Source organism: Ursus americanus, chromosome X, assembly GCF_024610735.1.
Source record: "Ursus americanus isolate L20-20 chromosome X, mUrsAme1.1.p, whole genome shotgun sequence".
Taxonomy (NCBI): domain Eukaryota; kingdom Metazoa; phylum Chordata; class Mammalia; order Carnivora; family Ursidae; genus Ursus; species Ursus americanus.
Genome location: NC_142164.1, coordinates 105,434,601 through 105,449,862, shown reverse-complemented (window position 1 = coordinate 105,449,862; position 15,262 = coordinate 105,434,601). Strand labels below are relative to the sequence as shown.

The 15,262-nt window shown below is 45.4% G+C and overlaps 1 protein-coding gene across 2 annotated transcripts in view; it reads right to left on the bottom strand.

Moving 5' to 3' along the window:
* SMPX (small muscle protein X-linked) overlaps window positions 1-1,991 on the bottom strand; it is a 52,095-nt gene extending 50,104 nt beyond the window's left edge. Inside the window, exon 1 of one of the 2 annotated variants that reach the window (XM_045804988.2) lies at window positions 1,785-1,991. The gene's annotated coding sequence lies outside the window, so the exon portion shown is untranslated. Of the gene's footprint in view, window positions 1-734; window positions 757-1,784 lie in introns of those variants that run through there. The other variant, XM_045804989.2, reaches the window with a different exon arrangement.
* Between the last annotated feature and the right edge of the window lie 13,271 nt (window positions 1,992-15,262).

Here is a 15,262-nt window from a genome sequence, read left to right as displayed (position 1 = left end):
TTAGTATACATCGATTTGAAATGTAGGAAGTAGGAAATTTCTTTTGTTACTACAAAAGCATGTTGAAATGTAAAAAAAAAAATCAGGCAATGAATAATTGTGTTATTTATATTGCATTGATTTTTTAAAAATTAGGCTGATTTCGTTTTTCACTAAACTATTGGATCGCTTTGTTTTTTGTGGACCTCTGAGCCCAAAGAACAGATAGACCGTGGACCTCATCTCCTGTATAGTCTTGGTATAATCTCATTTGCATATGAATTCCTTCTGAACACATATGTCAATCTGCAATAGAAACATCTTTAGAAAGTCGATCAGATCCCAGCTCTCATTCCTTGCAAACAGGCTATATAACATTTGTGTAAATCCGTCCTGCAGCCGTTCCCGCTGTCCTCATTATTCGCAGAGAAATCAGGGCAAAGCACACTGATGAATAAAAATAGACAGTGTTCCCTGGCTGTTTCCCTGGCCCTGCATTCACCTCCGTTAGGGATGCAGTGTAGAATGCACCTTCCTTCTTTATCTGCATGCCTCGTCCCGCGACCAAAAACGACAGCTATGTCGTAGATGCACAACTCTACTCACAGCTGACCACAGCTTTTCATCTGAAGAGGTACCCTTTAAAGTACTCTATTACTGTGTGTCCTGGTTCTGGCTAAAATTTGGAAACGTGGAAAGTTTGACAAGACATCTATTGACTTTTCCAAAGCCTATACTCTAATGGAAATGCTTACCGGCTTAGCAGAGTTGTGTTGGGTTTTCCTGGAAGATCTGCAAGTCAGTGGGGAACTTTACTAGTCTGTGTGCTGAGTCATATACAATATACCTCTGCTGGTTTTGTGATTGGGCAGCACCTAATATCTGACTTCTAAATAAGACTCTTTCACTTACTAAAAATTTGTCAACATTAATATCACTAATTTAATAAGGGATTCAGAGTAAAATAAATCAATATTTGGATGGAAGGGGCTTTGTTTGTTCTTTTTAAAGGTCTATTAAATGGCTAAAGCTCAATCTCAAAGGGAATTATCTTCTGTCCTGCAGCTAAAAATAATTCCTGAGAAGGGTGTAGAAAGATGTTCAGCTGTCTGAACTGACTAACTCCTTATTCACTTTGCCTGAAATATGCCGAGAGGCAGGAGGCACTCATCATTGCCGGGTCTCAGAACGTGGTGCCCACGCAGAGACAAGTGCTGCCCTCCACCCTGCTGGGTACAGGGAACACAGTGACCAAAGTGGGGCTTCCAAAAAGATGGTTTTGTCACGTTAATCGATCTGTGCATTGATAAAACTTAATCATTGAGGCCAAGCCCGGTGCTGAGGGAGAGGGGAAAAGAATTTTAAACTTGTACTGGGTAACAATAATTTGCATTTAGGTAAATCAGAGAGCTAGCATGATAGCTTTCTTCTGCCACAAATTCTCCTGATTATTTCTAGGCTTCCAGCCCGAATCGGTCTGCAGCTGACTGAGTGTAACCCTGGCCATAAGAATGAAAATAACATAATGTTCAGGGTCACAGTTATCCTATGTGGACGGTGGAAATTTTCTTAATGTCACAATCAGTGAAAGCTACTTTTAGTTCAATATTCTTTCAAATAGCCCCCCCCATACACACACAGTTTCTAAAACAGAATCAGCAACACCACCAATGAATAGTGAATTTACAAGGAAGCTACATCCACTAGTTACAAGCCTACAAAGTTATAAGTAGTCATTTCAAGTTAGGTATCAAGGAAATTTCCTTCAGAAAGCCCAGCTGCCCGAGCTGGGTCCTCCTGCTTACCTGCTCTACGTATTTGTTTACTGCCTAAAGAAAGTCCCAGGCAGCCAGGTGCAAGAATACGAGGCTCCTCAGAAGGTGGAAGGGACGCCTGGTGTCCTCTGAGCTGTGATCTCAATTCCGGTGCTTTGCATGTGGCTGAAATAGCTCAAGTGCTCCGTGCCTCACTCAGTACTGAGAGCTGCTCCCCGCTCGGGGCTGGAGGGAAACTCGGTTTAAGGCTAAGTGTTAAAGAGAATTCCTGTCATAGCTCACAGTTGTTCTTCCTAAATATAGAGTTTGATACAAGCCATATACTGGCTGCCTCCGTAAGGCTTGACCGTGCTGAAAGCAGGGCTCAAATGTCAGCCGGAAGGTGGCTACGGAATCTTACTGCCCTCCTAATCTTCCAGAAGATGCTGGCTGTGCTTTCTCACATGTTCTGAGGGGGCATGATGAAGTTTGAAAAGTAGGAAAAGTTTCTATCTTTAGCATTACTACCTGGAGGCCAGAAGATGAGGAGCGTTCAATAAAAATTAGAGAGAAGCAGCATGGCCCTGAGCTTCTTAGCAGGGGCAGCGACATCAAGCACTTTTTGAGTCCTAGCTTGGTCACTTAGGAGCTCTTAAAATTCTTTCATGATCAACATTCAATAAATGCTCACCAAATGATAATTATTATATTATGTTGAACTAGAAGACATCACCCTTTTTGTAGGTCATAAACGGTCCCAGATCGTTCCACTCAAATGTGGTGCCAGGGCCGCGTCCTTGCCGTCTGCTCTACTGCCTCTACTGGTGACAAAGACTTTGATCACAGAGCACAGGAGACAACAGCACAAAACAAAACAAAGAGGAAAGAGCTATTTTAAGTACGACAGGGGCCAGGACCAGGTATGAGGCAGAACACTCTTTAAACAGAACGCTGCCAAATCCTAAGGCATGTGCTTATTTTCTTTGTTTTGGTTTGGTTTGGGTTTTTGGCGGTTAAGGAGGGTTGTTTTTTTCTTTTTCCTGTGCTCATCATTTTTAACAGTGCTTTTATTAATCAATTCATTTACTTTGCTTCTTCAGTCTCTGAAACTATCTTTACGTAGAAGTCCCCTTCAGCAGAAGGATCAGACAGAGTGAGCACACTTATAATTCATCCATTGGATGAAGGTGACTCCATGTCTGAGTCCCTCACAGTGTGGTCAGCCACTGAACCACCACCAGCAACCATCTCCTCCCAGTCCTCTCGTTGCGTGAGGAAAAGAAGTTCCGGTTCATATGAGCCCCTGACGTCATGTTTCTGTTCCCTGCAGCTGAACGCATTCCAAACTGAAGCAACTAGCTTGTTTTCGGGTTGGTGAAAAGAAAAACAACTTTCTGTAATTAGGAAGGCAGCAGGTAATTGTGGTTCATGTCAGTTTGGAGCTCACTATTCAGTTCTATTCATGTGCTGCTTAAAAGAATCTTTAAAGTTCATGGAGCTCCTGGGTGGCACAGTCAGTTGAGCATCTGACTCTTGGTGGCTTGGGTCGTGAGATCGAGCCCCTGTGTCCAGCTCCACGCTGAGATGGTCTGCTTGAGATTCTCTCTCCCTCTCCCTCTGCCCCTCCCACTCGTACTCTTTCTCTAAAATAGATAAATCAATCTTTTTTCAAAAAAAGAATCTTTAAAGTTCAGTTTAAACATCATGCTTTGAGATGGTCTGGCACCAAAATGAGTTATTTTTCACTGGGGAGAGAATATAGTGACCACCTTTGTATTTCCCCAGCTGTTTGGCTACTCTTATGTGTTCAGAGTTCTTCACCAGACAGTACGTGGCATCACTCCATGGACAGACAATAACAAAGAGCCATTCTTGACTCCTTGCCCTGCAGTCAGCACATAAATTCTGCCACAGTCCTTTTGCCTTCCGTGACCCCTCAGTAGCCAATGGTGTCATATACGTCAAGGAAAGGGCAATGCCTTGTACACCGGGCTGGCCCGACCTGGGTGTGGCTGCCTCTGTGGGAAGAACTTGAGGTGAGTGGCATTATCGGGGCTCCTTTGGTTGTAAGTGACAGAAACTCGAAGAGAATTAGTGTAAGCCAAGAGGGGGTGTGGCCGACGCTGTTGATGCCTTTCTCAATATCACCTCTGCCCGCCTGAGTTTTCCTGCAGCTGTAGACAGTTCCCAGTACACTGTCAGCCTCACACATCAAAAGCCTGAGTCTCTCTGCCTCTCTGCACCGGGGCTCTCTCCAACTCCAAGACAGGTCGCCTGCGTGCACTGCAGGCATGACCCATAAGTGCCAGGGAGCAGACACCCTAGGAACAAACCTCAAGCAATGGGGATGGTGGTAAATGTCCCACCTCCCGTCCTCTGGTAGACTGATTCCTTGGTGTAGTCTACAGTTTCCCAGGGGTCCCAGCAGAATTGAGCCCCAGTGGCTCACAGCAGGAACCTGCTCACTAATATACCCTCTTGGCTTTCTCTTTTCCCTTTCTCACATCCCCACTCCCTCACTTGTGTTCTCTGGGGTCATCACCCAAATACACTGCCTACAGCCAAGTCCTTGTATCCATGTCTGGCTTTGAGACAATGCAAACCAAGACAAAGAGGTTCATTGGAAAAGTTTCGTATTGTGGCAGGGGTGGCAGTGACCCTCAGAGATAACCAGAACCGAGAACTCAGACCTCCCTAGAGAGTGCCAAATCTATTTCTCCTACTCCAGTTTTTAAAATCCCAGAGTTCTGATTGCCCCCAGCCTAAGTCAATCACCCAACTGCTGGCCAGGGGCAAGGTCACCTAGCATAGAGGAGGCCACTGGGGTTCACATCTGCAGATGAGGTTCTTTCCAGAGAGGGGAGTAGCTGTGAGCTGACCAGCTGGGGTCTCCCGGAAACACCAAGAAGCCAAATGCTCGTCTTTGACCTCCTGCCACAGCCCCTTGCCATTTCCGCTACCATTGTCACTTCATCAGTTGAAGGCCCCTACATAACAGAAGAAGCCCCAGGCACACACCAACACATAACTGGATTGGTGAGTGACAATTAACTGGAACCAAGGGGATGGACACAACGTGAGTCCATTTCTCACTGGGGGGAACAACCGGAAGGAGAGGGAAAAGAAATAGTGTTTGAGTATGGGAAACAGTGCTGGCCACTGAGTGGACAGCTTGAGACCTTTGGGAATATTTCAGTGGAGGTCACCAAAGAGGCGCAGGGTGAGGGATTGTTGGCAAAAACAGAATTCACCTAAGTCATTCCTGCCTGCATGCCTTTATCTCTCGTCCAGTCCAGTCCAACAGCAGGAGGATCTCTAACACCTTAAGTCCATATAGCCCTCGCTGAGCTGCAAAGCATTTTCATTTGTGTTACTTTACCAAGTCCTCCCAAGAACTCCATGGGTTAAGTGCTATTATTCCAATTGTATGGATCAGTAAGTCAAGGTTCAGAGTGTTAAAGCAGAGCCAGTTATCCCCAAGTTTCTACTCTCATATTTAGCTCTCTCCTATTATACCACAATGATTTCAAGGAAACACATTCACACGCAAAGCCCCACATAAGCACTATACACACAGTTATCAGTTAGGATGCATTGGCTGCAAGTAATGGAATAGCAGAGTAGCAGCAATTCAATGAGTAAAGTCGTTTAGTCATCTCACAAGCCTAGAAACCTGAAGGGAGGTAGTTCCAGATTGGGCCAAAAATTTTATTAAGTCAAAAAGCCCCAGGCAATTTCTAGTTCTTTACTACTCTCAGCAAGTCAGTTTTTCATCCTCCTGTTTCTTACTTCCTGTTCCCAAAATGGCTGCCACAGCTCCAAAAATCAGGATCTTGCACTAGCACCCAAACGAGAAGGAACAGCAGGGATGGTGAGAAAAGAGGCTTTCCTCCTCTCAGGGAAGACACTCTCCCAGAAGCCCCAGCACACTCCCCCTTACACTTCGTTAGCTGGAACTAGATCTCATGGTTGCAAAGGAGAAATGAGAAAATCTTCATTTTATAAATAACAAAAGACCTCAAAAAATGTAAAGTCACATGACTAAGAAGTGTCTGTGTCGGAACCCTAATCTAGGTCTTTAGTCTCCGAATTCCAGAGGTTTCTGCTTGTTCCTTTATATGCAAGCCAACAGAAAAAGCCAGGCTGCCATAAATAAATAAATAAATAAACAAACAAACAAATAAATAAATAAAGCAAGCCAGGCTGCTCATTCCATTGCCCCACCCCTGAATGCCCTCATGGACTCTTATCATGTGCCCCAAATTACAGTCTTCTTTTGGGGCCCTCTTTGCTCAGTTCAACTCTATCATAGGTCTGCCTACAGTTTGGGCAAAGAGTAAAATAAACCATATTATGGAAAATTTTAAATGAATTAATAGATAACTATACCATTATGTATAAAGATGTAACCCCCCAAAGACTTTGTAGGCTGACAGAGAGAAGAAAATTAATAAATGAAGAATGATTAACTAGGAAGAAAGAATTACGAAAAAGAAACTACCTATGATCTAACACTTTATTTTGCCATAACGTTTACTTCTCTGTTGAATTTTAATTTTTAACACCGTTAACTGTGAAAAATGTCAATGCTTGTTTTTAATCCAGGAGAGCAGGTGACAAGGTTTGTCCCCTGGGGTGCATGCTGTGTAATGACTTCCTTTCTTCTGTGATTTCTTGAGCCAAACCACTTCTCTCCTTAACCCCAGTCCTTCAAGGTGATGCAGCAGCCATGTTTATGACACTGTCCTTACTTCCATGAGTAGCCACAGACAGGAAAAAGTGTTTTTCCAAAAAGAAGTATTGTGCAGAGTTATAACTCTACCCACATGAAAAAATCTTTTACGGGGCACCTGGGCGGCTCAGTTGGTTGAGCATCCGACTCTTGATTTCAGCTCAGATTATGATCTCAGGGTCCTGGGATCCAGCTCTACATCCGGCTGCCAGATCATCAGAGAGTCTGCTTCTCTCGATCTCTCTTCCCACTCCCTCTGTCCCTCCTCCTGTGCACGCGTGCTCTCTTTCGCACTCTCTCTCTCTCTCTCAAATAAATAAGTAAATCTTTTTAAAAACTTTTACATAATTATGCAGAACAGTTTAGAATCTACTTGTCTGCAAACTTTTCATTTCAAAAAGGGAACTTTGTTTCACCTTTCATATGGCTCAACAGCTTTTTCCCCCAAAGTATTTTCCTTCCAGAAATAAAAGAGCTGTCTAGTCTCAGAAGTGAAATTCAGACCTCCATCTCCACAAACATGGTGTCGGTTTCTCTGTCCTCAAAGGAAATTGCTGGCATCCAACTGTCAGTCACTCCCAGCTGGGAGAATAAGATTCCATTCATTTATTCATACATTCATTTATCATTCATTTTATTAAGTGCTTACTATGATTCAGGCACTGTGCTAGATACTGAGGGTTTAAAAATAAGTAAGAAATAGTTCTGTGTTCTAGGAGCCTGTTCACCATGGTCTGGTGGAGGAGACAAGTAAATAACAACATGGTTATTAGATTTACGTGCTATCTTCAATCTGCTATAGGAATTCACAAGAAGGTTGCCCCAACTCTCCCATGGCGCTGAAGGCTTCACAGAGAAGGACGTGTTTACACTGAACGTCCTGAGCGTCAGTAAATGCCCGCACTTTCTGTCCCCACTGTCACTGGGGTGAAAAGAGTGAATAAGCCTATGTTCTGGTCCTCAGAGCTTACAGTGGGGGAAAGAGGGTACAGACAAAGCTAAGTAAACAACTAAACAAGATAATTTAAATCCTAGTAAGTGATATGAAGACAAACAAAAGGCTGAGGAAGAGGATAAGCTGGGGGAGGTGTGGCAGGAGCAGCATCTCTCCAAGAAGAAGTGAGATTGATAAGGCGAGAAAAGAATATTTCAGGCAGAGGGGACCGCATGTGCAAAGGCCCTGGGATAGGAAAGTATGTCCTCAGGACTCAAAGAAAAACAATGCAGCCCAAATGTAGAGAAGAACGGCATGAGGCAAGGTGAGAAAGGGAGGCAAAGGCTAGCAGGGCCTTTGGAGGCCATTTTGACAAGAGATGCTGGTTTTCTTCTAAGTGTAGTAAGAACCCTTAGAAGCGGTGGAGTTGCCTGAGTTCAGCTTTGGTGAGTTCACTGTCACTGCCATTTGAAAAGAGGACTGTACTAGAATGAGCAGGGAAGAAGGGAGAACCATTACAAGGCTAGAGATGATGGTGCCCTGAACAAAGGTGTTGGCAGTGAAGATAAAGACAAGAAGAGAGTTTCAAAGTGTATTTTAGTAATAAAGTCAAACTAACCTTGCTGGGGCTCCTGGGTGGCTCAGTCAGTTAAGCGTCTGACTCTTGGTTTCGGCTCAGGTCGTGATCTCCGGGTCGTGGGATCCAGCCCCCGTCTGCTCTGTGCTCAGCAGGAGTCTGCTTCTCTCTGTCCCTCCCTCTGCCCCTCCCTCCGAAAAAAAAGTAGCCTTGCTAACTGATTAGATGTGGGAGGATGGAAGAGAGAAACATGGTGCTTTGGGGGAGGAGTGAAGTAATGAATCAGAAAGCCAGTGTTGACCTCAGAGGGAAGCGTTTCCATAGACTGTGGGGGCTGGTTCAAAAACCAGGTCACTGCAGGTTTTGGCACGAATGAAGAGTTGAGGCTGCAAGTGGACCTGTCTCTTCTAGACCCGTGACTAAGAATGGAAAAAAGGGATAGTAGTTGGGTTTGGAGATTTCCAACAGGAAGAGAATTCAGGGGGCTGTAGCTTATAACAGCCTGAACAGTATTTCAACCTGTTGAGAAGCCAGAGTGACGAGGGTGATAAAGGTCAAAAGGAGGTCACTGATGACCAAATTCCAAATGAGGGGAGGCAGGAACACATATTCTTTACTCTGAGAAAGAACTAAGCTGATCCCAAAAAGGTCGTAAGAGGGTCTGTGGGGTTGGGGAGGAGGAACGGGGAAAATGGAGGCCACCTGACAGCCCGCCTCACCTTTCTAAGGGTCTTGAAAAAGAAATCAGTCATAGAGAGCAGCAAAGAGCTGAAAGTACCACCAAGCGGGGTTGAGACTCCAGCTGAGGCTGGAAACCTTGCCACCACGAAGATGGCTAGTCTGTCAACATGGGGACTGTTTTGCGGGGGTGTCAGTTCTAAAAGACATGTGTCTTCAGTTGGGTTCCTCCAGAAGCCACTCTTGAAATAAGGATTTGTGTATAAGTGATTAATTAAGAAAATATTTCCAGAAAAAACTGGGGGAACAAAGATGGGATCTCAAGTCCCACAGAAGGTATCCTCCTTCTGATCCTGCAAGAGAGCTCTGGAGTGTGAGAACTTATGCCATAGAGCTGTCCTACCCCAGGCAAAGGGGTGGAGCTGTCATACTCCTGCATCTGTCTGTCGTAAGTTCAGGGCTGCCCGGGGGAACATATTCCCAGGGCTTTTGGCTCTCCTTACCAGCTGGAAAGGCATGCTCCAGAGGCCCTAGGGCAGGCCTCCAAAGGAGTGCTAAGGTGTTGGAAACAAAGGCCCAACGAAGCCAGGAGCAAACAACAAACGGGGAAACAGGATCTGAGGGGACCTGGACAGAGCTCAGTCATTGTCTGCCCAACACAGCTGTCCTTTATGTCACCTAGGCCTCAGCAAGGTGGTTCTGAATTACATTGACACCTTGTTTCTAAAAAGCCCCGTTTATTTGAAACAATCTTACAAAGTTATATTATTGCCCTGTTGAGCACTTCTGTTTCTTATTAGTCATTGTCTAATGAGTATTGAAATGGACTATTTTCGCAGAGTTTTGGCAGCCTATAAATGTATGTAGAATTACTTTTTCCTGAATTGTCACATAAGACCTCTATAACCTGGCTCTTTTTCAAAAATGAGGTAACTCTAGTCCCTTTGGTGACACATGGTAGATGGGGGAGGGTCCTCCTCCAGGGTCTGAAACCGTAACAGTAGCCATCTGACACATGCACCAGAGATCTGGAATGTGACGCAAACCTCACTGTGGCCTGTGTGCCCTTGAACAAAATTTTTACCCAACTGGAGTTCTACCCAAGGTCAGGATCTGTAAAACTGGAGAGAATCACAATTGCACCATACACTGTGCAGGGCAGTTTCCCTGCTCTCCTTTCCTTCCTGCCCTGCAAAGTTACAGAGGAGGGGGTGTTCCTAACCTAGATCTTTTTTTTTTTTTTTTTGAAGATTTTATTTATTTATTTGAGAGAGAGAGCAGAGTGAGAGAGAGGGCATACAAGTTGGGGGGGGCAGGGGGGAGGGGCAAAGGGAGGGGGAGGTGCAAAGGGAGAGAGAGGGAGGGACAGAGGGAGAGGGAGAAGAAGGCTCCCTGCTGACCAGGGAGCCCGACTCGGGGCTCAATCCTAGGACCCCAGGATCATGACCTGAGCCAAAGGCAGATACTTAACCAACTGAGCCATCCAGGTGCCCCTAACCTAGATCTTTGAACATAAATAAGACAATACACTTGTAAACAACTGGGTACTCCTAGAGAGAAAGAAGGACTAAAGCCCTGACTTACAGCGTGTTGCAGAGGCGGTGCTGTGAATTCAGCATATGTCCTCCCTTCCTGGCACATAGGACACTAGATTTTCCAGGCTCACTCAATTGGATCGGACCATGTGATTGAGTTCTGACCAATAGGATGTGGGCCCAATTTCTACAAGCCATGCACCAGTACCCACTTGTGGATTGTTACCAGTTTTCAATGATCTAATACAGAAACTTTTAAGTAAGTAATTAGGGACTTTTATGGCAATTCGACATTACTACTATATCCAATTAGCATTTCCTTTTCCTAGTAATTCATTTTTGTTGTATTTTTATAAAAGTATTGGTGTGTGATTGATTAGAAAATTTCATCCTGATGGGGCGCCTGGGTGACTCAGTCAATTAAGTGGCCGACTCTTGATTTTGGCCCAGGTCATGATCTCGGGGTCCTGGGATGGAGCCCCGCCTCAGGCTTCATACTCAGCTGGGAGTCTGCTTGAGGGTTCTCTTTCTCCTTCTCCCTCTGCCCCTTCCCCCACTCACACTCACTCTCTCTCTCTCTCAAATAAACACACAAATATTTAAAAAAATTCATCCTGAGAAGGTTTAAGAAGCACTGCCATAAGCCATTCCAAGCCTGGCCTTTAAAAGCATCCTGTGCAATCCAGACCTTTCTCCCCCACCTGTAGCAATATTAGAAGCCATTGGTCCTGGATATCATAGCTACAAGATGGAGAATGATCACTGGACCCACATCAAACTCTGACATGAGCAACAAATAAATGTTTACCATGTAAATCTACAGAAATTTGAGATTGTAACCGGCACAGCCTAGGATTATTTAATTTACGCAAGGGATTATTGCCCTCTTTCTGGGAGTTGAGCGAGCCGGGGCTGGAGGACCTACTTCCAAGATGGGTGCTTCACTCCCATGTCTGGTGCCCTTTGGCAGGGATGGTTGGAAGGCTGGGTCAGCTGGGACTGACAACCAGAATGCCTACATGTGGCCTCTCTAGGATGGCACCTTCGGGGTAGTTGGTTTCTTACATGGAGGTTCAGGGTTCCAAGAGCAAGGCATCTGGTAAAAAGAACAGAGGCTGCATGACCTTTTATGTCTTGCTCCAGAAGTCACATAGCACCACTCCTGCTGTACTCTGTGACCCAAGCAGTCACAGGCCTGCGCAGATTCAAGGGAAGGGGACATGGACCCCCGTCACTATGGGAGGCATGCTGTGAAATTAACACCACCTCACCATGATTATAATTTGGGGGTCTCGTTCCAGATTATTTTATATTCCTTTCAAACCATCTGACCCAGGCCTTATCCATAGCAGGCATCCACTAAGTGTATATCAATGATAAGGAGAGGGGAGAGCCAGGGATATTGTTCCTGCTTTAAGGGCAACTGAGTATGTGGTCATGGGACTTGAGTTTGCAACAGTTCATGGATTCGAAGATTCACATTTTTCACATTTTAACATCGCTGAAATTGATACTTGTTAAAATTTATGGCCTCTTCTAACGATGTTTAGCAGTGCTTTCTTTTTCTTAGGGGTCCATAAGATAACCGTGTACCATCCAAGCAGTAGCTTATCAGTTGAAATGCAATAAATACCAGGGACTTGATATCTTTAAGGTGGAGCCTTAACTAATGAGAAGCAATCAGGGGAAGTAAATGATGGGAAAATGCCCGCTGCCTCCGAGCTGAAACTGGTGAGCCAACAAAGGAAGCCCAATGGAGAGCTTGCAGTCACTGCCGTAAGACATTCCTCCCATTGTAAGGAGCCTGGAAGGACATCATGTCCAAACTCTCGCCCAGTGGCTGCCTCACCACCACACTTGCTCCAAATACAGGCAGTATCTAGACACCCCCTTACACCGCATTCTGTAACAGAAAATGCCATAAGCCTCAGAGAGGGGCAGTTGAAGTTCATATTTGGGCTCTGGCATTTCCTCTCTCTGAATTTCAATCTCTTCATCTGCAAAATGGGTAGTTATAATGACACCCACCACCAAGTGAGCCAGTGGAAATAAGGCAGAGGGCCAGGCACATAAGAGGTGACCCATCAATGTTCTTTTCCTTCTCTTTTCTTTCACTGAAGTCTCCCACTGTTTCCAACTTGTCCGCTTTCTTGAAGCCTTGAGATAATCCTCTTTGTTACTTTGTAGACCTTGAGTCTCTGCTTTGTTAAACAAAACTATTGAGAATGTTCTCAGACTATTTCATATTCCAAGGTCCTAATCTTCCAAGCCTGTAGAATCTGACAAAATGGGCCCGTTTTAGGGGCACCTGGGTGGCTCAGTCAGTTATGCATCTGTGTTTTGCTTGGGTCATGATCCCAGGGTCCAGGGATTGAGCCCCCGCTTTGGGCTCCCTACTCAGAGGGGAGCCTGCTTCCCCCTCTCCCACTCCCCCTGCTTATACACTCTCTCTCTGTCTCTCAAATACATAAATAAAATCTTCTGGGGCACCTGGGTGGCTCAGTCAGTTGAGCGTCTGCCTTCAGCTCAGATCATTATCTCCAGGTCCTAGGATCAAACCCCACATCAGGCTCCCTGCTCAGAGGGGAGTCTGCTTCTCCCTCTCCCTCTGCCCCTCCCCTGCTCGTGCTCTCATTCTCTCTCTCTCTCTCTCTCTCTCTCTCAGATAAATAAATAAAATCTTTAAAAAAATAAATAAAATACTTTTTAAAGATGGGCCCATTTTAACCTTAGTAATATTGCCATCAAGTCATCCATGGCCTGACCTCCCCCACTTTCTGAAAGTTTTCCCAGCTATCTCAGTAAGCCATTCAAAGCAGGGAGAAACAAACATGTAAAAGAGACTCCCAATTCAGAGGAAGAAAACAGCCTAAATTCATTCATTTGTTCATTCAGCCATTCAACAAATATCTTTTGAGCATCTACCATGTGCCAGAAACTGCACTAAGCCATAAAAATAAAGCAATGAACAAGGCAGGCATAGAACCCATCCTTATATACGCAACTAATGAATCATCGAACTTTACATCAGAAACCAGGGATGTACTGTATGGTGACTAACATAATATAATAAAAAAAAAACATTTAAAAAAAAAACCCATCCTTATAGAGTTTGTGTCTGTGAAAAAGTCATTAAACACAAAGTCACTACAAAGAGGGGCGGCTGCACTCAAGGCAGAGAAAGCTAAGCTGGAGAATCAGAAAAGGAAGCTGTGTTAAAAGCAGATGCAGAGAGAAGTTGGGTGCAGGTAGCTGCTTTGGGAAGTCCTCCCTAGGAACGGGAACGAGGGAGCAGAGAGGAGATGGAAAGATTTTTATAAAAGCCAAGGAAAGGTGCCATAGTGAGCAATTTTCCTTTGTGGGCAACTGAGGTTCAGTCCTGCTGGGGACCCTTCAAGAAACTGTGTGGAACACACCTCAGAGTTACCTCACCAGAGGACAGGGAGCCTCAGGTATTTACCCAATGGCTCTGTCCTCCATTCTTGTAGTAGGAACTCAATTCAAACCTGGGCTGTTGCACATTGACGGAAATGGGGAGTAACATAAACTAGGTGAGCAAAAGGACAGAGCTCCATGAAAACCTTCGGTCTTAAACTTCGCTCCCAGAGAGCGCAGCCCCACCGGCACAGGACTTGGCAAATGGAATATGCTTAGCTGACTTTCAGCCCCACTTGCCCCCTTGTCCAGCCCCGTGTATATCCAGCAGCCCCACCGTAGGCCCCACCCTGCACACCCCTCATCCCTTCATGCCTCCAAATCACCATGTACAAAGTCTGTAAGGGAGGAGTGTGGTAGCATTGCACAGCTTGATAAATAATTTTTTTAAAGATTTTATTTATTTATTTGAGAAAGAGAGAGAGCACAAGCAGGGGGAGCAGCAGGCAGAGGGAGAAGGAGAAGCAGGCTCCCCACTGAGCAGGGAGCCCCACATGGGGCTCGATCCCACAACCCTGGGCTCATGACATGAGCTGAAGGCAGATGCTTAACCAACTGAGTCACCCAGGCGCCCTGCTTGATAAACAACTTTAAGCTAATGTCCTGAATGTCCTCAGCTCCTCCTGCTGTGAACATCACTAGTATAAAGTGTCACTAGCTACCTTTCTCCCCAGCCTCTGCACTCTGCCCTGTTGCTCTCTCCGACCTGCTCTCCCCAGGTCTCTTTGTGGTTGTCTCTATCTGCGGCTGTCTGCACTGGTCTCTCTTTATCACTCTTTGGCTATCTGTCGGTCTCTGTCTCCCCCTCCACAATTTCTGATCCGTCCTTCCAGTGTTTTCTCTCCCCCTTTATTATGGTCTCTCTCCACCATGGCATCCCACCCAGGGCCGTTTGTCCTGCATTAAAAGGTTTGCGGGAGGCAACTCTAACCCCCGAGACAAATATGCTCATTTGCTGGGTCTCTCTCACCCCCATTTCCTCCTGCACAGGTGGAAAGGTGTGGCCTTCTGCACTTAGAAGGGCCAAGACTCAACCTAGGTTTAGGCTCTGAAAAAAAGGCTGGCTTTTTAGGTGAAGCTGGACGAGGTAATGAATTTTCTGTGATATCCATGAGTTGGCAGTGTGATTGGAAGAGAGCCTGGTTTGCCTCCTGTGTGCATCTGTTTCCCTTGAGGACCATATCCGGGGGTGGGGTGGAGGAGATAATGACTAGTAAAAGATTAATTTGGATATTCCTAAGCCCCCTTAAGAACTTTCTCTTAAGTTCATATTCTTAGAATCACCCCAGAACTAGGTGGAAGAACAACAATTGTAAAGTGTCTAAAGTAGGCACCTGCTTGTCATGCTGACGCAAATGGCTTTAGAGCAGCAAGCCAGAGGGGTAGAAGGACAGAGACATCCACAGATAGATCGTGTAAAGCCTTAGAGAATATTCTATGTACCAGGTGCAATTCTAGGTGCTGGAGGTACCTCAGCAGACAAAACAGGAATCCCTGCCTTCTTGGATCTTATATTCTAGGAAGAACCCCCAGCTCCAGGCCTGAGCAAGTCATGAATGGTGAGGTGGGTAATTTTGGGTTGGGGCCACTATGGAAGAAGCAGATTTGGGGGCAGAAAACAAACATTGGATAATGTTA